The sequence below is a fragment of the Heteronotia binoei genome, chromosome 10, assembly GCF_032191835.1.
Source record: "Heteronotia binoei isolate CCM8104 ecotype False Entrance Well chromosome 10, APGP_CSIRO_Hbin_v1, whole genome shotgun sequence".
Lineage (NCBI taxonomy): Eukaryota > Metazoa > Chordata > Lepidosauria > Squamata > Gekkonidae > Heteronotia > Heteronotia binoei.
In genome coordinates, this window is record NC_083232.1 from 73,742,325 (window position 1) to 73,767,288 (window position 24,964).

Below are 24,964 nucleotides of genomic sequence, written 5' to 3' on the forward strand. Positions count from 1 at the left end.
GTAACTTCTTGAAAACTGACCACCAAAGTGCACTGAATGTATTACAGAAATATGACATCCAGGCATACAATGTGTCAACCTTATGTAGCATTTTCCCTATTCTGTGGATGACTATAGATAGTTTATTCCGGTTTACATGTAGCCACTTCTTAGTAAGAAATGTTAGCAGGTGCTTAGAAAACTAGATCTGGAAAGCAGGAAGGAAGGATGCACAAGGTTGGTGAAGTAAAGGGTTAAGAGAGCCTAGTTGCACAACTTCCAGGCTGGAAGAATTCATACTAGCAGCAGTCCCAATAAAACATACTGAGTATTTACTATGAATTCAGATTACAGAAGAACTCAACCCTTTAGCCACCCAAGCATTTAGAGAGAGTGTGTTTCATTTTGTTTCCTTATGTTTCTTTAGTTTTATTTTAAACTGCTAAATAATGGAAAAGTTACAGAATCTCTGGATCAGCACTGACTGGTTCTTACCAGTGTTTTCATTTGTCTATCTCAAGATATAGAATGGTGGGAAACTAATAACATGGAAGAGTTCTGAGACTTCTTCCCTGTAGGCTGTTTTTCATGGTATTTAAAGGGAAATAGTAGGCAGAATGAATGAGAGCAACATAAACAATGCATGTGTTCTATGTGGCTTCTTGTGTATCTTTTATTTATATACTAATAGCCAAGTCAGCCAAATCTTTGGATACTTAAATTTGGTGATTGGAGTTCTGAGTGGGCAAGACAAAACGTTCTATAAACCTGAAAAGGGCCCAAAGTTTACAGAAATACTCTACTATAATGCTGCAAAGCTCTAGCACTGAGAATAAGTTTGGAGATTGGGTTCTCCTAGGTTGTGGGTCTGTTTAATAAAGCAAGATGTCCCTGGAAGGAGATTCAAAAATGTTGGCTCTGAAGGAAAGAGTACAGGCAAAACATGAGTTTGGTAGCACACTATTTTAGAAGCGTTGGTGCTTCCAAAGATCAAGGAAAACAAAGCAAGAAAATATTCCCTGTGTGCTTCCTCTGAAACCTTTGATAGTTTTACATTGACCTTAAGGCATAGGTTAAATGGGACTTCACAATGAAACCTGTTATCCCTTTTGTTTCTTGGTAATACCACTTACTGTAATGCTTCCTAGAAGTTACCTGGAGAAGTGTATTAAAAGGTATTGAAATAGCTTTGAAAAAGAAAGCTCTGAAACTCAGTGTTATAAGCATTAGTTTTCCCCATATTTGAAGTGGTAAAGGGTAAATTGCTCTCTTGAAGGCCTGATATGAGTTAGTACTTTTGTATTATCTGGGTTGGGTGGAGGTGTGAGGAAGGAGCCAGAGAATCTTTTGGACCTGTGCTTGCACTTGGTGACCCTGGTTCTTTGTGTTATACTCTGGCAGTCTGGTAGTTCAGTTTACTGATGTTTGTACATCTGTATAAGCTATAATCTCACATTTTCACTGGCCATAAACTTTAAAATGTTGAGGAGTAATCCTCCAGGTCAGTTCCTTAAGTATATTTCTCCTAATATAGATGATGCATGATCATTAAAACAGGATGGTGAAGGAGAATGGATTATACTCACTTTATAGTAGCTTTTAGGGATCTCTGAGTTGTACACTACGTAAAGTAGTGATAAAAGCATTTTGTTATTGTCATTTCAGGTGGCTTCTTAACCAGAGAATGAAGGCCATGTGTTTCTCTGAACCTGGTATTAAAAATGGTTCAGTCGCAATGCCAAACACCCCATTCATATCCCACACATCCAAAGGAGACTAAAGCTCCTTTTTCTCTTTTATCTCTTACTGAGTTAAGATACTTAACTACATTTGCCCAATTATCTGAGTGCCCAATCTCTTCCACTGGATTTTTAAAGATTACTGGATTTCTTGAATAGAAGTAACCCTGCCCTTACTGTACAAACGCCTGCATGGAGAACGTGAGCCCTTGCATATGGCACACAGTTCAGACTGAGCTGAAATAGATATATAGAAAGGCAAAATTTGACAGCTGGTGCCGTATACATAGGTACAGCAAGCCAGGCACTTAGTTGCAAAGCACCACTTCTAAATTTGCTCACTTGACCTTTGCATGTTCATTAATATCAGGCTGCCTTTCCATTATGTTTTAAAGTATAGTGAAAGTATTGATCATCATAGCTCCAGTGTTTAGTGACATGTACTCAATAGGGCATGATTTCTTCATTACTTAAAAGCCTAAAGCACATCTGTGGATAGGGCACTTTGGGGATTTCAGGACTGCATAGTGTAGTAGAATAGTTTGGGATAAACTGTTGATTAATACTTCTGCTATTACAGGATAATATTATAACATACTTCTAAGATTTGAGCTATGTGTGGTCATAGTGTTTGAACTTCAACTTGATAGTTGTAACTGAAACCAAATATCTTGGTTCCTTAAAAATGGTTCAGTGCAGTAGAGTAGAATGTAAATGTCACTTTCAGGCAATGTTTAATTCTGGTAATTTCAGGGAGCAATCTACAGATTTTGTGGCAGGCATATTTGGAACTTTAGGATTTTTGACGGATCCCCTTTTCCCCACTTCCAGTTATTTCATCCTCAGGTTAAAATCCTAGATTTCACCCTCAGATCCTTTAAAAGTGTATTGCACAGCAATCAAACTTAACATAAAAGAGTTGGCTGATGGTTATTAGGCACATAAGTGGTGTGACTTAATGCCTAAAAACGAAGTGGTGTGACTGGAAGTGTTCCTTGGACCTCTATTATATGCATATACCATAAATATACCTATATGCAGGGCTTTTTTGTAGCAGGAACTTCTTTGCACATTAGGCCACACATTCCTGATGTATCCAATCCTCCAAAAGCTTACAGGGCTCTTAGTACAGGACTTACTGTAAGCACCAAGAGAATTGGCTACATCAGGGGTGTGTGGCCTGATATGCAAAGGAGTCCCTGCTTCAAAAAAAGCCCTGCCTATATGACCGCAATTGCCTTGTCTGGAGTGCTCTTTTTAGTTCCTAGTTTTTTGTTTCATTTTTTACTTGCGACTTGGTAGCATTTAATGATATTGCATGCTTGAAGGGTGGTAATAGACTAAAGGTTAAAACATCGGTCATTTCTGGTGTCTAGCTGTTGTCTATCTAAGGTACTTGTCTTCAGTATAAAATTTTTATATAGCTTTCTCTTCTCTTCCCCAAGCTCTTAAATAAGCTCCTATGCATTCTGACAGTATGAACAGTCAACTTGCTTTACATTGTTGTAAATATATTATATTGGTGTGACTCATTAATACATGCCAGAGGACATTGATGCATGGTCCGATTGTGACTTTTCAGAACGGAAGTTTTTCTACAATCCTCCCTTTCTGGTTGCTAACTAAGTTTTACCCAGTTGCTTTTCTTCTCACTTTGGGCAAGCACAGTTGCTATTCACATTATCCCCCCCCCTCCCCTTTTCCCACTCATCTTGTTTTGTTTCTCAGTGACAGTTTTTTTGGGAGGAAATCCCTAAACAACAATCTGGTTTATTCTCACATAAGAGTAAACCTTAAGCAACACAATGTTTTTGATAGCTAAAAGCTATATGAAGAGTGGTGTGAATTGAACACCAGTGAACACACATGAACCTGCCTCCTGGTTCCTCAAAGTCAATATCTATTCAAACTGGCAGCAGCCCTTCAGAATACCAGACAGGTTTTTCACAATACCTGCTGCCAGATCTCTTTACTGGAGATGCTTGAGATTGAAACTGGTACTCTCTACATATCAGGCAGGTACTTTATCACAGAGCCATGACCTCTCCCTGATATTGTTGTATCTCTTATTCCTTTAAGATTATATGAACTGAGTGATGGCACAGTTATCCTATTTGTGTCTCATTTTGTTCTACTTATTACAGCAGTAGCTCTCTTCCTGAATATTTATGCCTGTACTTCACTGGTATGTGAATAAAGCTCTGTTATGGGCAAATCATGAATCTGGTTGGAAACCACTGTTCAGTGGTTCAGGTTTTTCAGGTCCTGAATTCTGAAACTGGGAGTAATTCTTACACAAAGCAAAGAAAGGAGCTGACAGTGACTGCTTTAATATAATATGAGCCCTGCACGAGGAAGAGCTATTTATAGGATTGCTTAGCATTTGCTGCATAGAGCTACAGTGATCAGAACAGTACTGTATTACATCAGACCTGTTGAGAATATACCTTACCAGTTTTATGTGTGATGTGAAAGTCACATGAAGGCTTTGTCTTTGAAGGAAAAAAAGAAATACATGACCATGCTTACACATGATAGTGGATTCTGGTCTTTCCTTGACCCTCTTCCAACTCCACAGAATCCCCAGCATTTGTGAAATTGCTGGTAGTCTGTAGACACTGCCAGCATTCTGCAAAGGAATGATTCAAGGACTCAGATGAGCCAGCACGTTAAAGCAATGTTGAACAAGGTCACAAATACAGTTGCCTTGCATGAGGATTAGCAGTTGATGCTTCAGGCTGCTGTTATTTGAGATGGATATATACATCTAGCAGGCGGCTCTTCCCTTAAATGCATTGTTTGAAAGCAACAAGGGAAACCTTTCAAATTCCACTTACAAATGTCAATTACCTGTCTTTTGAACTGAAGATGCCTCCAAGGATCGTTTAGACCAGGGTTGTCAAACTCATTTGTTATGAGGGCCGGATCGAGCATAAATGAGACCTTGTTGGGCCAGGCCATATGTTTCATAAAATATAATGCCAGGTAGCAGAGATATAAACTTTATAAAGGACACAGACAAACACAAAGATTTTTTTAAAAAAACTTAAAACATGCTTAAAAGATTAGCACTCTTGCAATATTTTGTTTATTTAATGGTTTCTGGTAACTAATACCTCTTGCTCTGAATTATTGCAGCAAAATCTATAGGCAATTTCTGTGCTATAGCAGTCTTTAGTATGCTGTTCAGGTGTATGTCTTTAAGTTGCAAGCCTACTTTTGATTTATTGACATTCATTACAGAAATGTCGTGGTCAATGCTTTGAGCCTAAGACCGGGGGAAAATATGAAATGGCTGGGCATTGTGAGCTTTTGTACACAGATTGCTTCGTGTGCTGGTAGAGAAAACAGAGGCTTTGCTCTGTAGCTCCTGTGTGATTGAGTTAGCCTGGCAAAGCAAGTGGTGATGTAGAAAGAAGCAAGAGAGAGAGAAGGAAGCAGATGACAGTGAGTTGCTCATGGGTCTGATAGGAGCCCTCCGGAAGCCTGATCCGGCCCTTGGGCTGCACGTTTGACACCCCTGATTTAGACAGAGCATCTTCTGCAACAGAAGTATGTCACCATACAAAAAAACATAAGACATACTATCAAAAGGACAAAATAGTACCATGGAAACATTACAGCTAGTTGGTTCAATATATTATATATGAAAGCTTTATGGAAAATAAATGAGAAGGAGAAAAGTTTTGACAAATTTATTCTTGCAACAGCTGTTAATTTCAGCCTGTATGCCCTGGTTTAAATGCCAGTCTGTCCTTTGTTTAGCTATTCTTGGCCTTTATTTATTTTGGGCTTCTTATTGGCCTTTCAACTATAGAATGCCTCCAAGCCTTACAGATCCAGAGCAACTTCACTTCATACAAGATCAGTTCTTGCAGGAAGGCACCATCTCTTAATTGTTAAACTTAGTAAGGCTGATAGTGGACAGAAGTGATCCATTAGGTATCCTAGAACTGAGCCATTTAGGGCTTTGCAGGACAATGTCATCATCTTGAACGGAGCCTGGAAATCAGCCAACAGTGAAGCAGTTACAGCTGCACCACTCTGATGTGCTGCTTATGGTGTGTATCGGTTGGTATTCTTCACTGCTGTGTCTTGTTGAAGTTTTCAGACTTTTCAGGGGCAACCCCACATAGAATGCATTACTGTAATCTTAATTATATGCACAGCGCTTTGAGTAGTTACCTTTTAAAATCTCAACAGAAGAAAATCTCGAGAAGAAGAAAACTAAGTAATGCAATCTCCATATTGCAGAGATGGGCTTAGGTAGAGAAATTGTGTCTTGCCTGAAGCCAACCACCCAAAGAGTTAATGACAGATACAAAACTCTTTGTTCTCAGCACAGTTTGTTAACCACTGCTCTGCTTCAGAACAACTTTGTACACACTGTTTGCAATTATGTGTCCTTTTTGCAGGCTAGCTAACAATGAGGAGAAAAAATTGCCAAACCAAGCCAGCGTGGTATAGTGGTTAAGATTTAGTGGACTCTTGTCTGGAGAACTGGGTTTGATTCCCCACTCCACTGCATGAAGCTTTCTGAGTGGCCAGTCACAGTTCCCTCAGAACTCTCTCAGGCCCGCCTACCTCTCAAGATTTCTGTTGTGGGGAAAGGAAGGGACAGGCAATTGTAAGCTGCTTTGAGATTCCTTTAAGGTATATAAAAGCATGATATAAAAAACTATTCTTTTATGTAAAATGAATGTGAAATTTAGGTGCCTTCTGAACACAGTATTTTAGTGAAGGAAGGTAAAGGATATATTGTAAGTAACACCATTTTGGCTTCAGATGTTTCAATAGGGGAGGGTGAATAGGGCTTTCTGTTTCTGAAAAATATCTTGCAATACTGTGATTTGGCCTGGTGGAGAGTTTTCTTAGGAAAGGGCCTGCCCACATATCTGCCAGAGAAACATGGACAAACTTGACTCTAATGCTAGTGTGCCAGAAAATGAGTTGTAATCAGAGACATTTGTACTTCTAAGGAGGGTGGAATCACATAATCAATTGAAAGCTTATACTAGAGAGACAGTGTTAGCTATCATTGATTTCTGCTAGGGAGGAAAGAAAGGTCATGATGGATTTTGGTCCATCAGAGTAATGTTCTTCACATAGTGTGCTGAAGCTCTCTATTTAATTGGGAGCATTTAAAAAGTACTGAAAGTAATTATTGTTAGTCACATCCTATTGATATTAACCTATGAACATAACAGTTATGGAGAAAGGCTCTTAATGTACTTCAGAACCCTGTTACTAAGGTCTGTATCTGAAGAAATATATATGTACACAAAAGCTTATTGAAGTTCATTGGTCTTGAAGATGCCACTAGACTCAGACTTTGTATTGTTAATGTCTATTTGATCTGTAATTTGGATGAACTCTGTAGTCCATGAAACATGGTTTTAATTGACAATTGTTGTCCAAATGAATCCATTCTCCATCCCCACAGTTTTCACAAGAACAAGATTGCTCAATCATTGTACATTTCTAGTAATTGCTATTTAAAATGCTATGGTGATCTGTATACCAATGTTGTGTTTTTCAACAACTAAACAATATATTCTGAACAGTTTTCTTTAGTCCTTTGACCCACTTCTTTTACCCAGATACAGTTTGTTGAATAACACTGGAATGTCATCAGTGTGAATCAGGGCTTTTTTGCATATTAGGCCACACCCCCTGACATCACCATTGTTTCAGGCATGGCTTTTTGCAGAAAAATACCAGCAGGAATTCATTTGCATATTAGGCTACACCCTTGATACCGAGCCTGCTGGTACTGCGTTCCTGCTCAAAAAAAGCCCTGGTGTGAGTAATGTCGTGCCATTCCTTTTCTTCCCAGTAACAATGCTGTTTTATGAACTTTTGTACATTGTACAGGTAGTTTTTATTGCCATCCTTTGTACAATAGGCCCAGTTTCCTTAGAATTATTTTGTATGTGTGACTTCATTTCCTTATTCTACTGGGCTGTACTTGAAACCAATATTAACTTAACCATCTCTCCTGCAAAATATAGGGGGTTCTGAAGGTGTCACCCCAGAGTTGGAAAAGACTGGTGCTCGCACAGGGGACTAGCTTTACCTTTTTAAAGGTGTCTTTCCACAGCACACAGTGGTTCACCCAGCTTCTTTTTTCCTTCTACAAAGACTTTTTGTGTGTATGCTTGCATGTGTACAATTAAGTGTACACATTTCTCTTCATTCTGTTGCAGCTGAATCCAGTTTTATTGTTTGTTCTTTTCTTATTTGTGTCCCACTATGAACTTTTTTAACTAGGAGCACCACCATAAAGACAACTCTGTTCGTCTGGTCAGTAAAGGAAACTCAGCTATTTCATATCCAAATGTAATCTATATAAAATTCCTGTCACTCTTCCAGGACTTAAATCTTTCATGCAGCTGTGAACATTTTCTCTTGAGGCTAGTGTAGCCATGACACTGATCAGTCATAACTCAGGGGACAAATTTTGGGATCACTTAACTCCTCCTTATTTATGTGTAAATACCAGCAAATACCACTCCCTTAACTTTTCTAGTGTTACATGTGTTAGCATGACCCATGGTTAACATATAGTCTAGGATTTGTAACTAACTTATTAAAACTTCAATGAAGATAGATCAAGATGAGTAGCCGCGTTAGTCTGTCTGTAGCAGTAGAAAAGAGCAAGAGTCCAGTTGCACCTTAAAGACTGACAAAATGTGTGCAGGGTTTAAGCTTTGAATCACTGCTCACTTATTCAGATACCTGAAGAAGTGAGCAGTGTCAGTGGGTGCTTTAACACACTTTGCAACTGGATACTTACTGTGTAAAAATAGTAAAATCCACATGCAAACAGACCCTGTGTGAAAGCATCCAGTGACTCACAAAAGTTCATACCCTGTCGCAAATTTTGTTAGTTTTTAATGTGCTACTGGACTCTTGCCCTTTTCTGTTGTTTAACCTTGTTTAACAGGATTGGCTACATGTAACCCTGGTTATATAGACAAGAAGAGTTTCTATTTGAAAGAGGAAAAGATAGGGAAGAGAGTATTCTTTCTGTAATTCAGCCCTTAACTTTTAGAATGTAGAAATTTAGGGTCAAATTCCCAGGAAGTTTAGGTAATCTCTTTCATCCTAATTTACTTCACATGACTTTGTATCAGTAGGGGGTTGATACAATGTCATGTGTGCTCCCACATCTTACATGGAGAGTGAGTGGGGATAACTTCATCTGATTTCTTTTTTTAAAGGCGCTTAAGAAGTTGGCTGCATTTCATTTGTAACACCTATCAAAGAAGGATAAGAGGGCCTGCTGCTGTAGCTCAACATTGTCTTTTAAACCATTGGCTTCATTTTTCAAACTGATTGTCTGGTTTGGTTTGGTCCTCCCCCATCCCGATGAAGTAGGTTTAAGAATAGGTGGAGTCCTTGATGGTTATATGCATGAGAAAGCAAGTGGAAGAAAGCGATTTAACTTTGGTTGCAATTTTTGATGACAAAGATAGCAATGTGTTATCTATTTCCGTGCTTTAACAAGACTCCTTACTCCCGTATGAACTCACCAGTTAGCTTGAGATCTGTGTCAGTAGGTCTCTATGCCCAAGTAAAGGGGGTAATCAGTTTAAGTCATTGGGCCTTTTTTGTTGGGCTGCCTAAATTACAGAACACACTCTCCTCAAAATTTGCCTAATCCCTAGTACTGAGCTTTGGGGCACCAGGCAGCCTGCTGGTATTTTTTCAGACTTTTGGTTTAAGATTTTAATTTTTGAAATTGCCCCTAAATGGAAATGTCAAAATATACATGGAACTTTTGTATCATATGTGCTGGACTTGTAAAAAAACAACAAAAAAAGATACTGGAAAGAAATACATGGCAAAATGCAGAACATTACAATTTCAATTCCCTATGGAAGCTAAGCAACATGCTATTGGGAATATTGCCCAATAAATTACTAAAAGTTTTGGAATAGGTATTTAAATATATGGTGACAGCAGCTAGAATAATCTTTGTAGTAGAATGGAAATCAGACACCTGTCCAAGCATAGAAGAATGAGAAATAAACTTGCTGATTATGCAGCAATGGCAAAGTTAACAACTTATTTGAAAAACAGATTAATTTCAAAATGTGAGGAGAGATGGAGTGTGTGTTATGCAAGCAGAAGACAAATTTAGAATGAGAAATAGCTTAAAATGTTATATAAATGTATTTTTATGCATATAAATGTATTACTATGCAGAAACAGAATGAGAACATATAGACGTATAAAGAAACGGATTTTGAACAAAAGTGTTTATTTTTTACCATATAAGCTTTGGTATATTAAAAGTTATGGCTAGTATGTAGAAATGATGACATATATAACCAAATATGCAATAATAAGGAAATTAATAATATGTTTGCAAAATAGATTAGTCATGAAATTTGAAACTCAATGTTTGAAGTAAGGATCATTCTATAGAAAACTATTCTGTACACCTGCAATGTATAGTAATTTGATTTGTTAGTAATATAATTTGTTGTATAAACCCTTTTTTCCCCTTGTATCCCCTTTGCTGATGAATGCAAGACATGTAATATTTTACATAAGGTACTTTTGGAGTTAAATGAATGGATAGCTCCAGGGCTTTTTAAAAAAATCTAAGAAAACCCCCAGCAGGGACTCATTTGCATATTAGGCCACACTTCCAAAACCAAGCCAGCAGAACAGCATTCCTGTGTGTTCCTGCTCACAAAAAGCCCTGGACAGCACATATGAAAATAGTATACTACCTTTTAATGTATGTGACTACATTAAGTATGTGCTGTTTCCTGTAAACCAAAAGCTGGAAATTATTTCACATGAGGAAATGTTGCTGGATGGGATATACAACCACACCCACAGGAGTTAGCATGCACCTGTGTGAACAATTGTCTGAAATGTCACACACTAGAATCCTGGGAACAGGGTGTAAAAAGTAAAGGTAATCCCCTGTGCAAGCACCAGTCGTTTCTGACTCCGTGGCAATGTGTGTTAGACCAAGGCCTGTTAGCAACTGGGCCGCAGAGCAAGGCAGAGTTGCTGCACCACCCCTTTCGCCCCTGCCTGGGTCCCAGGCAGACAGAAGAGGCCGCACAGTGAGACAGAGCAGCCCCACTGCCCCTTCTGCCCACCTGGGAAAACGTGGCAAAACGTCCAGCACACACACACACTGGTCTGTGGAAAAAATGTCTTCCACGAAACTGGTCAATGGTGCCAAAAAGGTTGGGAACCACTGTGTTAGACTGTTCTTTATTGAAGTTTAGCTTGTGCCACCAGGTTTTATTGGAAGGGGACAAGATCAATGGAGAAGTAACCATCATTGTTATTAATTTTACTCATTTTGACTGTGATGTATATTTGTGGCAGATGGATGAATGACTTCACCTGGCTAAGTTCTAGCTTTAAAGTAAAGGCAAAGTTACACAAGCAGCATTTATATTACAGTATTTGAAAGTAATCAGCAAGGCAATGGTTGATATGTCCATTTGCATATACCTGCGATTGGAGGCAGTTTCAGCATGTTCATGGAAGACTTGGTTTCCTGGATAAATGATGCTTTGATGTGTAGTACTATTTGTGACTAAGTGGAGAATATAATAAGCCCTTCAGTCATTAAGATAGGCTTAACTTCTTTGATTCTACATTTTAACTGTAAGGACAGAGGAGGGAAGTCTATGGTTAAAATTTAGGGTTCTAGCTGGAGAAATAATTTCTAATAGACTCTCTTTTCCAGCACAGATTAATAAATGAGGTGGCTAAAGTTTTTGCATATCAATCAGTTACAGTAAGTTGAAGTTCATAATATTAAAGCCAGAGTGGTGTAGTGGATACAGTTTTTGACTAGGATCTGGGAGTGCTTGTTTGAATCCCCACTCTACCAGTGCATGATCATGAGCCAGTCACACTCTTTCACTCTGACCTACCAAACAGGGTGGAGGTTGTGAGAAAATGAAGGAGTGGAGAATGATGTGTAAACTGATTTGGGTCTCCACTGAAGGATGAAGCAAGGTAGAAATAAACATAAGTAATAATGCAGCCTTCTGAGTTTCCCATTTTAGACTTTCAGTCCTGGACAATCTTCGTGAAAGCTGAATAGCGTGTATGCACTAAAACGGGCAGGGAACCCTTTTTCTGCCAAGGGCCATATGGATATTTAAAACATCATTCGCGGGCCATAAAAAATTATCAATTTATGAAACAGTGCTCTGCCAAAGGAGAATGATTCAGGCCAGCAAAATTAATGCACATAATTGTTTTTCTATTTGAAGTCATGTGGGGAGAGCCTAATCTGGCACAAACACACACCTGGCCTGCCGCTCTAGGCAAATGCATAGGTCCAGGGCTTTTTTGTAGAAAAAAACCAGAAGGATCTCAGTAGCATATTAGACCACATCCCCTAATATTAGCATATTAGGTCACACACTCATTAACATATTAGGCCACACCATCTGGGATAATCAAGTGCAAACTGAACTATGACAATAACTTTTGCAGGCCCTGCAGCAATTTTGGCCGGCCAGCCAGGCCCCAGGGAGGCTGCCGCACAGTACATCTGGGCCCTGCGATCCCTGCCTGGTCCTGGGGAGGCTGCTGCACAGCGTGGCTGGGCCCTCACGATCCTCATTGGCAGCCCAGGGAGGCTGCCACATGGCTCGGTTCGGCCCAGCAATCCCTGAGGGCCATACCAAGTGACCTCAAGGGCCGCATACGGCCCTTGGGACAGAGGTTCCCCACCCCTGCACTAAGACATATTTCTGTGTTGGTCTTCCACGTTTAGTGAGAGAGGTTCCTGAAGACGCAAAGGAATCCAGTCTTGTACACAGCTGCGATTAGACTAGCTATATACATTTATTTACAACTGTAACACAGACTAGCAAAATGCTCCGCACACAATTCATCATCCAACCTCCAACAAGTAGCAGAGTACTACTGTACATTTATACATGTCCTCTAGGTAAGTGACCAATCAGGTTTAGTGCTGAGTCATGGTCACATCACTCTGGCTGATGCAATCTGGCTGTCTTCCAGATGCCCCTGTCAGCCAGATCATCTAATGTCAATTAGATCCTTTGCTGTCAGCAGTGGTCTGTCGCCTGCACATACACTGACATTCTGGCATCAAGTTTTTGTTCATTTTTGAAAGGAGCAGCTTGAAAGTTTTGCAGTTTGAACCAGGTGGCTAGCTATAGTAAAATTCTTCAGAATATCACCATCTTATGACTTCAGCTTTAACTTAACCAGGAGGGAAGGAAAGGGAACAAAGGGATGGGGCTTTAGAGATAAATACAAGCAAACCTAGTTCAACTTGCTCTGGCTCCATGTTAGCTGGGGAGATAACTAAGTCTGGGTACTAGCATTATGCTGGTAGCATGTTATTGCTCTTTCCTGTGTTGCCAGGGTGGTGGGAGGAGCCAAAGCACAGACTCCTCTCCACCTACAGACACTGTTTGAAAAGCTGAATTAATGCTGCCATGGAAAGGAGCTTCAATATTGGCTTATCCAGCTTAGTCTGGGGGAGCCTGATAACCTTGGTGCTTCACCAAGGAGCAGTGCTGCTGTTTGCACACCACTGGAGCCTTATACACTTTCAGCAGAAAAGTTTCAGCCAAAGGCTTTGTCAAAGGAGGGGTGTAGGTTAAAGAAGATCCTAAATGTGCTGTAGCATAGCCCTGTAAAGGGGCTAAAGGTTTCTTATATTGTGGTTTCTGTAGAGCTGCACTTCCTTGGAGGGGGATATTGGATTTTATGGTTAGATCTTCAAGTTTCCTTCACTGAGAACCTCAGCCTCTATAGAACTTGTAGTGAAGGTGATTTTTGCTCAGCAAAACAAAGTTCGATGACCACATCTAAAGTCTCCATATGATAGATTCAGGTGGCAGTTTTCTTTACCCCCAGCTCTGTGTTGTAGGACGCAAAGACCAGTTCTGCATTTAGCACTTGCCTCCCCTCTGTGTGGGGCTCCTAATGGTGGCTCTTTTTCCCAGATTCTGCATTGGCATCTCTGGAGCAGGGCTATGTGTTCCCTGTTTGCTCCCTGACCTGCCCAACCTTGAGAACCAAGAATGACACCAGGACAAAAGCTAATGTGGAATCATTCAAACTGAGGCACTACTGTGGGAAAGGAGGGACTTCAAAATACTTGTTTACAGAGGGCAGCATGCACACAGATCCATGTAGACATGCACTATTAAGGGCCACTGGTTGTCAGAGGCATTTCTAGACTGTAGTTATGGAAATGATTGAAATAATATTCCTAATACCCATCGTGCCCTTGGAGCAGCTAAGCCTAAGACATGGCGCAGCATGGTTTTTAGGCAGATAAAATGTTGCCCAGCAATTTGTTCTTAAGTGCTTTGGGAATAGTTTGCAGATTTTACCTTGTTTTTTTAATCATGCTAACAAAGCATCTTCTCAGTCCAACCACCTGAAAAATTGCATGCCTGACTAATTAGCAGTAGTAAATGAAAGTAAATGTGACTGGGGATGGGCACAAACCTAAAAAATCTGGTTAGTTTGGTGTGGCCCCCAAACTGAGCCAAAAGACTCCAAATCAAACCAGCTGGGAGAAAGGGTTAAATGGCTGGTAGCTTCAGATCTGGGGCAATGTGAAACTGAGAAGTTTAATGACTGGCAGCCATTTCAACCTAACAGCAGGCAAGGGGAAAGTAAAATTGACTGGTGAAATGGCTCACAACTATTTCAGTTTAGCAGCAGGGTGTGTCCGCCCATCAACTGTTAGGCTGAAACATCTGGCAGCCATTTCAGCCTAACCGTGGGGCAGGTGTGCCTGTCAGCCATTAGGCTGCCAGTCATTTCATTGGTCCATTTCACTTCCACTTCCAAGTGGGGGAAAGCAAAACTGACTGGTGAAATATCTTGTAGCCATTTAAACTTAACAGATCAGCTGAGGACCCATGCTGCTCAGCTGTTAAGTTTAAATGGCCTGGACAACTGAATCAAAAAAAGTCCAGTAAATATTAGGAGAAGGCACCTTCCCCAAAATGTTGGTAAAGTGGTCAAAGTTTGTGCTGATATTTTGGCTTGTGAGTCAATTTGTGCCCATCCCTAAATGTGACATTTAATTCATCTTCATTGATCCTCTGTAATAGCTTAGGTTACAGAAAACTAGAATGCATTTATTATGGACAACCAGTGTAATTATTGTATAATAAGACTGGTTTGATTCTAACAGAGATTTCTATAGCTTAAAATCATCTTCCTTGTGAAGAATGGCAGGTGACTAGGTGGCAGTTGTTCCCAACTTGCCTTCAGCTGAAATGAGCATTAATGAGAGAAACTATAAGCTGCTTTTAAAAAAGGTGCTGTCTAGGTCTTCTTTTTTTGTTTTTATCATGACTAGAATTGGTGACCCCTCTCTACCATATATCCCTCCAATTTTGTGTGGAAATGTAGATGTTAAAAACATTAACATTGACAATAAAATATTTTTTTACAATTATATGCTATATTTGGCACCTGCTCTGCCTGAGTTATTTATCTTTCGTTGTTCATCATATAGATCTTGATATTGCTTGAAACCTCTTCATTTTAAGGAATCTGAATTGAATTAATTTGTTGTGGTATATGTTTTGCAGATCTCTCAAGGAAGCCTACAGGAGCCAAGAGTAAAAGCTGCCTTTCATACCTCTGCCAGACCCAGTCTCCAGCGCTGGCCCCCCTGATGGCAGTTGGCACTTCACTGTGAAACCTGCCAAGCTGGACGCCACAGCTTTGAACGACTGCACTTTGGCCACCACTGTGCCCTCTCCTGACTCAACCAACCATGCAGTCCTAGCCTGTAATGCAGGCATTCACGAAGAGCACTATGTAAGTGAAGCCGTGGAACATGATGCCTCAGACTACAGGGAGTACAGAGATGCCGGCACCATTACTGGTAGGCAAGCAACCTGACTGTTCAATCTCTTCACTCACTGGCAGTAACATCCCCCTAGATGAAGTTAAAAAGTGGCTAAACTACATTTTGTAGAGGGAAAATGGTATTTAATTACATTTCATGTGTAGTTGAGTATGGAGCAAACAGTACTTTAAGCCTTTGCAGGTGCGAGAACCTTTCAAAATGTTTCCAAGGTCGCATGTATAATTAACACTGCTCGGATTTGCTCCATACAGTTAAATTTGTGTGAATGAATTGCATTGCATTTCTTCTAATTTGTCAAGGTAGCTAGCAAAAACTGCTGCTTTCCATTTGTTTGTTTGAAGTGTTTTTCAGAGCCCTGGCTTGAGGATTGGGTAATTTTCCTCTTAATGCTGATTTGGCATATAGCAAAGGTGAAATATGTTGCCTTGAGCTAAGTACAGACTTTGCTCTTGATCGTGTAACAATATTGTTGTATGTGCTGAGCTTGCCTATACTGACTGCAAGGGTTGGACCCAGACTCCCCTACCTTCTGACATGCAATCTAGGTATTGTTCATGCATTTTTTTCACCTCTCCACTGGTTTTGAGTGCTGTTCAAATGTATTCCTCCTGTAAGAAACAGAATTAGTAAGAGTACAGATGTAGACTACCAGTAATGTTTTTCTTCTGAGCTTCACATTTGAGGAATGGAGGGGCAGCTGGTTATATTTCAGCTACCCAAGGTATTTTCTCCCAAAACAGGAAGGCTCAAGGAGAGTGGCATCCAAGTATTCACAAAAATCTATGTTAATGGTAGATGTTAGGCATCTTGTGGCTTTAAAAAGGAATGGTGCAGGTGCCCTCTGCTTTTCTCCTTGTTTTTAAAGGCAAGATCAGTATTCTTGGAGGGTCCGTTGGCCACCATTCTAGAAGGGGCAAAGGGGTTCGGGCCTGGGGCTATGTGCTGTTGCTTGTTGCTCAGTATCCATGTAATGATACTGGCATATCTGTTTAGCTTTAAAAGTCCCAGGTAAGCAGATGGCCTTGCACCACTATTTACTGTTGTAACAAGAAATTACATTCGCTCTAGGCATGTTGCAGCAAAAAAGACTTTTTCATTTTTAACTACTCCCTCGAGGTCCGGAAGAATCTATCTTAATATCCTCTTTCTGTTTGTGTGCCAAAGCACCCCAGCTCATCACAGATGATCACTTGATAATGTTCCATAGAAGGAAATGCCCGACTCTTGTTTCTCTCATCCTTTGACAGCTTGAAGACGTTTGGCTCTTTCTTTAGCATACATTCTTTTAGATACTTTGTTCTTTCATGACATCGTTTGGCAAATCTTTGAATGGCTGTTTAAATATGCAGCACTCATTATTTGATGATAAAGAATGAGACAGAAAGTCTATATTGGACTGACTGGTGGTACAATATAGTGTAAGCTTTTGAGAGCTTTGCGGTTCTTAGACCTTTTTTAAATGTAGAGTTTAATGCTGAAGGCATGCGTTGGTGTGATTACTAATCTCATAAATTGTCTACCCAGCTTTCAGCTCTGTCCTGTTTTGTCTTGTTTGGGTGATCATGACTGGCAGTTTTATTCATTGCAGAGATTCCATTGGGGTTCCCATTTTCCCAGCCTGAAGTGGCACTGTTTGACCCATTGGGAAACCCTGCATGTATCCCAGGGAACACCTTAAATTTCCCCAGTAGGGACCATTTCCGGCTGGGAAAACAAGACAAGAGGGGAGGCTGAATTTGCTTTTCCACATGTGCCATGATCCAGATTCAAACTAGGCATGGCATGATAGTCAAGGAGAACCCTCAGCTTACATCTGACTTGTGTGTAAATTAGTCCTCAGTTTTCCAGTCTTTTTGACTTCACATTCTCTTGCTAAATTTTTCTGCCTTGCCATGTTGCTTGTTCATTTTTAATGCCTTCAAGAGTCATCATCTATATGTACTACAGGTATTCTTGGTCTAATATACTGGCCTTCTCTGTTTTTTTTTGTTTTAGTCTATTTTAAATTTGAGTATTTGTTAGCTTCCCTTCCTTTGTTTCATACTTACTTTGGTTACTTCAGAATGTTTCTAGTAAATAACACATTTCTCTCCCATTCCTGATTCTGATTCTCTGGTGCCTGTCAAATAAGTGTCAGTTCTCTACCCCATAAAGGTAGACTGCTGCAGATAATCAGCGGCACCCTCCCCCCTCAAATCTACTGTCACTGGGCAGTCCCCTCTAAAACCACATTATGGACCAAATATTTCTATGGAGGGGTTGTGATAGGGAGAACGGAACTCCTTGTACACAATAAATAGTATTTATTTGTTGCATTTTTATCCTGCCTGTTCTTCCAGGAGCTTACCATATAGTACATTTTTATCAAGCCTACTCACCAAGGCGTTTAGTGGATCATGCATGGTTCCTCTCCCACATTTTATCTATCCAGCAGCCCAGTGAAGTAGGCTAGGCTAGGCTGAGAGATGTTGACTAGAGAAGTCTTCTGGTGACCTTCATAGTAGAGAGAGGGTTTGAATTTGGGTGTCCTTGGTTACAGTCCAACAACCATTACAAAGCACTAGCCTCTCTGTCACTCTTTAAACCAAATATTGTTTCATTTTCTCTGCTCCGTACAAACTTTTATCAGCAGCTGACATTTTTCCTTGTGTTTGCTTATCCTTAGGGTTGCCATGTACCTCTTGGCAACTGGTAGGGGATGACGGGGGACTTACTGGCAGTAAACGAAGACCTAGGCCTTTGTCATGTATTGATGTTATTTCCAGTGTCATTTTCAGTGCACAACGGAAACGATAGAATCATAGAGTCGGAAGGGCCAGAGGCTCAGAAATTACATCCACAAGTTCTTTTAGAACCCTTAGATGCAGTTCACCTGGCCCTGAGGGCTTAGTTTCATTTAAAGAAACCTGGTGTTTATGTACTACCCCTATGTTGATCCTAGGTTGGAACTTCATACCCTCCTTATATGTTCTGTTTTTGCCGTGTTGAGCACTGTTTGCCTCAGAAGAGAAGACTGAGGAAAAGTAGGAATTGAGCAGTTCTGCCCTCTCTTCATTACCTTTACAGTTTCACTTTCCTGCCCTTGCAGTGGGCCTACTGTGTCCTTGCTCTTTTTCTTACTCTGAACATAAAAGAACCCTCTTTTGTTGTTTTTAGCATCTTTGGCCAGCCTAAGCTTATACTGAGCTTTAACTTTCTTAACTTTTTCTCTACAAGCACTGGTGATTTGTTTATATTCATCCTTGGTTATAAGGCCCTCCTTCCAATTCCTAAAGGAGTCTTTTTTATTTCTCAAGTCTTTGGAGACCTGTTTATGGAGCCAACTCAGTTTATTTAGGCTTTTTCCATTTTTTTCTTCTCATAGGAATCGTTTGTGATTGCGCTTTCAGAATTTTGCTTTTAAGAAACTCCTACCCTCTCCTGAATCCCCTTCTTCCTAAGTATAGTAATCTGTGGGCTTGATGAGTCTTCCAATCCTTTCTGTCACATCCTGGATGCGTGCACCTGGCAGACAGCAGACCTCTCAGGATGATAAGTCCTGTCGGCACACTTTGGCCTCCACCCCTCTAAGCAAGGAGTCTCCAGTCACCACCACCTTCCTCTCCCTATAAAGGGGAGCGAAGCTCCAGGCTTCTTATCCACAGGATCCTGAGAAACTTTGTTCAAGCTTCGTGGAGACTGGGGAAGTAGCCCTTGTTCCAGTGGTTCAGAATCAGTTACTGTGGGGAGATCCTGGAACCTATTGCTGAGCAGCAGAGGCTCAGAACATCTCCTGATTTTCTTGCTCCTTCGGGTTACATTTTTCCAGGAACCCTCTTTCTGGGCTCTCTTTCAATTGCTGAGATACCAGTTCCTCTCCCTCCTCTTGTCCCTGAGAAAATCCTCACCTTCCTTTATACACTGCAGTGTGGACAATCATGCCTCCAGTCCCTGTATCTTCTCCCCCAGCAGGGCTACTAACTTACACTTGCTGCAAGTGTAATTGCTACTACTCTCAGGTAGAAATACAAACATCCCACAGTCTTTACATGTCACTGCTTCTGCTCCCTCACCAGCCATGCTGCTTACCAGCAATTCTGTCCCAGCTCCAAGCACCTTCCTCTAATGCAGCTGAGCCACTTCTGATGTCATCATGTTCTCATCAACTTGGGAACACTCTGGTATTTGGACAAAAACTCTGACAGAATTACCATAGTATTTTTGCCTAAACATCAGAGTATCCCCATGTCACCAGCAACATGGTGACATCACTTCCTGAGTGTGCCAGAAGTCACTGTCACTGCATTGCTACCAACAGAAGCCTAGGCCTCAGTTTTCTGCTAGTAAGTTACCCTGTCAGCCAGCTGAACCATGCTGGGGCAGGAGCCCCAAAGCAAGGAATCCCTTTCCCCTGGCAGGGATCAGGGAACCCTACTTAGCCTACTATGCTCAATACTCTTTATTTCATTGGTCACTTTTCAGTTTTAAAAAGCAGTTAGAAAATAGAAAAATGAAAAAATGCATTTTCTAACAATCACTGGTGGAAAGGATCTTTGTTAGTGATTAGGGAAGCCCTAAAATGGTAGAAATCAAAAAACCACTTGTGGTCTTTTCAGCAATGTTGAGTGTCGAGAACAAGTTTCTCGGGATGGGAGGGGGGAACATTATTTGCTCCTGTGCCTGGCTGGTATAGTGATTAGAGTGCCGATTAGGACCTGTAAGGCCCTGGTTCAAACCCCACTCTGCCATGGAAATTTGCTGTGTGACTTAGGACCAACCACACACACTCAGCCTTTCCTACATTGTAGTTGTTCTGACAATAAAAATGAGAAGGGGAGAATATTGTAAGCAACTTTGGGTCCCCATTGTTGAGAAAAGTAAGATATAAATAAAGAAAATTAAATTCTTAGGAAACCTCTCTTCCCAGAATCAGGGCATTTGTTTTCATTTATTTTTGGCCCGGGCTGCAACAAACACTGGGAATGTGGCTGCTTACCAGTTACATTCCTCCTCTCTAGCTGGTGATGCTGACCTCATGTTGTTCATAAACCATGAGTAACTACTTGCAGTGGACAGAGTTCAGCAACAGGTATAACATATATCTTGGACAGAAATAGTTGATTACAGTGAAGTTTTTCATAAGAAGGAACGTTATATTAGTTTCAGTGACGCAAATCTACATATGAAATTTAGTTGCTAAATGAGAATCTACATATTACATAAAGATCCATTTATAATCAGCAGGTAGAGAATGTAAATGGAAAGAAAACAGAAATGTAGAATGTACCTCAGTAAAGTGAAAGAATGCAGTATTGTTCTAAAATACTTAGCTTGGCACAAATCTGAATGAAGTACTTTGGGTTGGAAACTCTCATATTATGATTTCCATTGTTTGCTATGCAAAATGGAAAAATCTTCCCTTCTGTCTCAAACATAGGGAAAGTGCCCAATCATAACTGGTTGGGCTGACTGTAGAATCCCAGCTCTGGTTTATTTTATTATTTTATATTATTAAATTTAATTTATTAGGCTACTCATTCCCTGCAAGCAGGGCTCAGGGTGGCTTGTAACAGCAGTACAACAATAATTTGCAATAAAATTGACATTAAAGTACTAACATATCAGCTAATAAAAGCAATACCCTGTTAAGATGGTGGGAAAAAACTTTTTCTTCCCCAACCCCCATATAGAGGGTGGAGGGTGTAAGAGTGCCATATATTGTACTGTCCCATTGCTGTCCTCAACCAGATATCTGACAGAACATCTCTGCCTTGCATACTCTGCAGAAAGGTAATAATGGGTACCCTGTAGTTCAAGTAACACATTAGTTGTACCATTACAGTAATGCCCAATAGTGGAGAAGCTGTGTTTCACTTTCTGTTCCTACCCTTACCCCCCTTTGGATGGACAAAAAGTGCATGAGTGAACTTCCATGCAAAAATATGCCATCATGGAGTTTCCTGAGTCCTTTCACGCATTATTATACCATGCTTCCTTAAAGGAACTCAAGGTAGCATACAGTTGTTTTCCGTCAAGTTTGTAAATGTATCTTCATACAACTCTGTGAGGAAGGTTAGGCTGAGAGTATATGACTGGCTCAAGACTGCCCAGTGAGCCTTGTGGGTTGAATGGGGTCTTAAATCCAGATTTCCACTGTTACTGGCACTCATTTGTTCATTAAAATGTCTCTGTATAAGGAAAGCCTCTGCTCTGCCCTTGAGACTGGATGGTCAAGAATCAGGGTGCAGCTTATAGGAACACTTCCAGACTGTTAATAATGCTGGCTTATTAGCATCAGGCAGCTTCTAAAAGCACTCCCTTCCCAGCAACCTGGAATAAATGAGGCTGTGAAAATCACTTGGCTAGGCAGACTTGGCCCTTACTAAGAGCTGTTTTTATAGGTTACATCACAATTTCCTGCACAGAACTTAATCTCTTTACAGAAAATAGCATGAATAAATAAAATAGCATTCCACCCAGCAGGCAACAGGCAAGTGCTTTTGTATCTGTCAAGCCCTGCTAGCACAGCAGAACACATCTGCTGCAAGGGAAGAGTCTCGGGTTGTTGGGGTTTTCTTTGGGGGGGGGGGGGGTTCTTTACACTGGCATTTTGCGTTTAACTAGATGGTTCTACATACCCTTAAGTAAGAGGATGCAAGGTTGTCTCTGTAAGATTTGTTTTTAATGAAAGAAAAATGATCAGGTTCAGCTTTTGTCCAGGTTCATTTTGTGTTAAAGTGAGAACCTCTTGCCTCAAAAGAGAATAAGTCTGCTATCTTCTGACTAGTGACTAGTCTGATTGTGAACATTTTCACTATTGTGAAAATAGTGATTAACATTTCTAGCTAGCTGATTTTCTGGCTAGCTTAATGCAAAATTGATTTGCTTGATAATTTTGATAAGTGCTGGAGGTTAAAAGGTTGTCTTTGGGTCTGAAAAAACAAGGTGACCTGTTAACAGTAACCTTGTGTGCATCTATGTTCATATAAGCTTGCTACTTATTTTAGATGTATGTAGAAGCTCAGCTCTTCAGTTTTCATTCTTGCATTCTCACTTCATGTTCGAAATGAAGCTGTAGCCCCACCTAATGGTTGTATGTTCTCAGTGGTGTTTACTTCCAGTAAACAATAGCTATCTATGCAGATCCCACTAGAAAGAACTTCCTAAACAGCGGCAGTGTGATGCCATTTATTATGTCTGTCCAATCCAAATGTCATAAGGTATGAGGCAGGCTTTTAAGTTCCTCAGAATCCATACAGGAGAGTTCTAGTTTTGGTAGCTTGCTCACTTGGTAGCTTTTTTTGGTGTGGGAGATTTATTATTATTATTATCATTATTCCTTCTTTGGTGAACTCTGTTTTGATACTGTTTTAAAATCATTTTATATTGCTTCAGGTTTTTCTTCTTGTAATGCATTTTAAATGTTTAAATAAAACAGTGAGGGTATTGTTAAATTCCTGACCTTTTTATGAATAGCCTATTTGCTTTTACATGTCTCCCACCATCAGTCTCAGCTATGTAGGTTGTAAAAATGCAGCTGGATAATAAAAGCTTTTATTCTTGCTGGTGTAAATGTTTGGTTTTCTAGCAGATAGCTTAATCAGTAATGTTTCAGCAGCACAGAAATGGTGCTTCAGACCACAATTTTCTCCCTTGTGGGAGAATTTTAATTTTATTATTTTTAATTTTATTGTTTTTAATTAAACTGTGAATTAAGCTGGTTTAATTTAGCTGTATTTTCTTTGACAAAATAAAGAGAACATACATTGGTGGAAAACAAATCCTACCTTTGAGTGGTGACATTTATAAATTAAGATCACTTCTTGCCGTGACCTAGATGGCCCAGGTAAACTCAGTCTCATAAGTAGGGTTGACTCTGGCAAGTACTTGGATAGGAAACCTCCTTGAAATACCAGAAATTGGGAGGCAAGAGCAGACTTTATTCAGCCACCTCCCTGAATGTCCTCTAGACTCCCCATAGGGGTCAATCACCAGCGGTTACCATGACTTCCAGGTATGCATGCACACACACACACACACACACACCAACCCCTGCACGCACACACACACAAATACAGAAACAAAATAAAGTCACTTATGAAATTTTCGAAATTTATAATACTGAGTGTTTGCTTCTATGTCACTTTACTTTAAAGGAAACCCATCTTGGAAAAGTCAAACGCCATATTAAAAATTGTAGTGCCTGACAGTCTCCTCCTACATGACAGTCTCCTAAAGACAGTCTCCTCCTACATGAACCTGTCCTCCTTTAAAGATCCTCTTCAGGAAGTTAGGTGGGTGGCACACCAGTGATGTAACTCCATTCTCAGAAATATCTGTCTGATGTTGACTTTAGCTTTTAGGAGACTAGTCAGAAATTGTGTCATTTTCTTGAACTCTTTATAGACTTTTTCTTCTTTGTCTTTTGTTACTTTTAAATATTTTAGATAGCTAGATATTTTTAGATAGTTCAAGTAGACTTTATTCTTGTTGGCTAGGTTAATCTAAATCACTTTGAAGCCTTGAAGGCCAAAAGGTGAGGATTTTTATATAAGAATAGGGCACTGTAAATTTTTTCTTTACCGTTTTGCTCCTTTTTTCAGTTTTTTAACACTACTTTATAACTGGTTAATCAGTTATAATAGAAAGTACAGTTCTTTTAATCATACATCAGCTTGCTGAGGGCTTACTTCTGTTATTTACTGTTTAAAGTTTGTTTCTGTGGGGGGTTAGAGGAAACTGTCCAGAGGACCAAAGAAATGCTCTTTTTACAGCTTCCCACAATCATAGAATAATAGAGTTGGAAGGGACCTCCAGTGTCACCTAATCCAGCCCCCTGCGCAATGCAGGAAATTCACAAATATCTCCCCCTAAATTAATAGGATCTGCATTGCTGTCAGATGGCCATCTAGCCTCTGTTTAAAAACTTCCAAGGAAGGAGAACCCACCACCTCCCAAAGAAGCCTGTTCCACTGAGGAATCACTCTAATTGTCAGGAAGTTCTTCCTAATGTTGAGCTGGAAACTCTTCTGATTTTATTTCAACCTGTTGGTTCCGGACCTACCTTCTGAGGCCACAGAAAACAATTCTGCACCATCCTCTATATAACAGCCCTTCAAGTACTTGAAGATGGTGATCATATCACCTCGCAGCTGCCTCCTCTCCCGGCTAAACATGTCCAGCTCCTTCAACCTTTCTTTATAGGACTTGGTCTCCAGACCGTTCACCATTTTTGTCACCCTCCCACTGCTGGCGCATGCATTAGGCAACCTGAGGCAGCTGCTTGGAGCATGGCCCAGCTGGGAGGGCACCGCTTTCGGCAGTTCCTCCCACCCACGCCCCTGGAGAGAGAAATTTAGGAGCTTGGCCCTACCCGGCGCACTCTTTCACCCCC

General features: G+C 40.4%; 1 protein-coding gene across 3 annotated transcripts in view; it reads left to right on the forward strand.

Moving 5' to 3' along the window:
- Window positions 1-15,341: 15,341 nt before the first annotated feature.
- Window positions 15,342-24,964, forward strand: part of TRAK1 (trafficking kinesin protein 1) — a 114,494-nt gene continuing 104,871 nt past the window's right edge. For all 3 annotated transcript variants that reach the window (XM_060247515.1, XM_060247521.1, XM_060247523.1), the window contains exon 1: window positions 15,342-15,606. The gene's annotated coding sequence lies outside the window, so the exon portion shown is untranslated. The remainder of the gene's footprint in view (window positions 15,607-24,964) is intronic.